The sequence below is a fragment of the Octodon degus genome, unplaced genomic scaffold (genome assembly GCF_000260255.1).
Source record: "Octodon degus isolate 3935 unplaced genomic scaffold, OctDeg1.0 scaffold00066, whole genome shotgun sequence".
NCBI lineage: Eukaryota > Metazoa > Chordata > Mammalia > Rodentia > Octodontidae > Octodon > Octodon degus.
In genome coordinates this window covers 12,451,605-12,454,076 of record NW_004524642.1, presented here as the reverse complement: position 1 = coordinate 12,454,076, position 2,472 = coordinate 12,451,605, and positions in this window count along the sequence as shown.

Genomic DNA, 2,472 nt, shown 5'->3' with positions numbered 1-2,472 from the left:
TCTGAGGTTATTTTTCATAGTAGTATTACTGATTAATAGTGATTAAAGGAAATAGGATTTGATAGATATAATGGGGAGTAATCTTGTCATGAATAAGAGAATGTAGGTCAAGCAATTCTCGCACAAAATTGTCAGTTTTTATAACATAATAGTCATTTCTCCAGTCTTTTTTTTTTCCTAAAATGAATATTACAGTTATTCTTGCCAATGTTCTAGTGTTCCCAATTCTATACACTCATAGGTTTCTCCTATAGTTGGGGACTGCTATATGATAGAATTCCTGCCACATAGACTATAAATTAAAATAGTCAATTGGCTATTACTGGACATGATTTTTATTTAAAAAAATTGGCTTAGAGGACTGCTGTAGACTATATTATTAAATTCCCCTCAAATTTGCTGAAATTCATAGCCTCAGTGTGATGGGACTCAGGTCTTTGATAGGTGATTAGGTAACAGGCACTTTCCCTGTGAATGGGGATAATGCCCTTGTAAGGGAGAGTTGGGAGAAGCTACCTCTACTACTGGAAGATAGAGCTGGATGACACCTACCTGTGCATGAGGAAGTGAGCCTCATCAGAAGAAAACTGCTCAGGATCTGACTGTGCACTGACTTATGAGCTACATAAGCTTCAGACATGTGAGAAGTAAAGTCCTGGTGCCATAAGCCACTTTCTCAATGGCCTGTGTTATACCGATCTGAACCCATTAAGAAACTCATCTTGCCATTTCCCTTTTACCTTTGTTGTTGTCCTGAAACTTTTTGGGACAATGATGTGCTATCTGGGTGTGAGGAAGTCAACTTTGAACACTGAGATGACAGGCCTGCACCAAGGAAGTCTGAGTAAATAAATATAAGGATCCAGGACTAGGAGGAATTAGAAACCATTTTATTTCCCATAGATTTATATTGCAGGCAATCAGTTACAATCCCTAATTAGAAAAATACCAATTAAAGTTTTGCTGCTGTAGAAAATATATAGTTTACGGGGAAAAGTACTAAATTATCAGATAACTGACATGATCTAGTGGTGAATTTCGATGAAAAAAGATGGTGGTGTTTGACTGGCCACCTGAATGTTAAATCAGCCTCTCCAAGTGCTCAGCAGTGCTCATAATCAAAGGATTATTAATTCATTTATGATAATTCACACGATACTATTCAGTTTTATTAAAATGTTATTATTCTGTGAAATTGATCCTCGGGTTAATTTGGAGCAGATAAAAGAAACTTCCGAGGTCAAAGTTTGAATCTATTAGAGAATGAAAGAAGTGAATGCCCTCAAAAATCTGAGCATTAGCTACAAAGTCAGAGTTAATTTAATTATCTCATCTTGCTGCCTTGGAATAATAATACAGAATGAAGATTATTAAAAATTACCTTGAAAGTCCATTGAGAACTTCAAGGAAGAAACTCAGATGGTTTAGTGGTCTATTTAATGATAACTTTTACAAGAACACATACATTTTAATGACAATGATCTATTTTCTTCATAAGGCCAGAATTACATTTCTATTATGCAGCAGAATTAAATTAATATTATCTCCTGTATGTTCAATTGAATGCTCTTAAATATAGGCATCTAGGCTAAACATGCAAACTATGTGTAACTAGAGAAATTAATAGAGCATATTCTACAAATGTAGAGATAATCAGCAATGTATAATGACTTTGACTAACATGTTTATTCAGATCTAGTATTTTACCTGAGTTTGGTTTTATAAATGTGGGAAATGAATGATGCACATTGTTTAAAATGTTTTAATTGTAGGGCATGTTTGGTTAGACCATCTAATGATATGCAGAGACTGGCAGGGTTAATGTATAATTTAAAACTCTTTTGAAAGAGCAGCTACACCTCCACATCTGGTAGGAAGTTTAAGCTACTAGTCTATTAGTAGCATAGCACAGACCTGTATAAACCTAAGATTCTATCGTTTGAACACCATTGATATTTGATTTTTCACATAATAATAATAGTTTACCAATTAAAGAATTTTTGCCTGCTATTTAAGATCATTGGCTGCTAATAAACTGGTTCAACAATCACTAAGAATGTTCTAGCTTCTTTACAATTCACAGTTAAGTAAAACTAATGGAATTAAAGCCCCTCGTCTTAAAGTAAGGCTTCTTGCTCAGATAAAAACTCCTAATACAAAGTTTGGATTCTCCTTATCTTCAAAAAGTATGATTATACTAAATTCTAAAGTTCAAGATGGCTTCTACAGTTTCCAAATAATTTTTTAATGACTTTTAATTCTTTTTCTGATATGATAAGGACATTCTGTACCCTGATACTCTTGTAATTCAGATTTTGCATACATATATAGTTTGAATAATCAATTTCTACTACAAAATACTTTTAACAAGAGGTCATCACTCTTCCCTCAGGGATTATAGTATTTCTGCAGAAAAGATATTTCTGTGATTCATTTGTTTATTGGGTACAAAACACAGAGTTTAAAACAGAT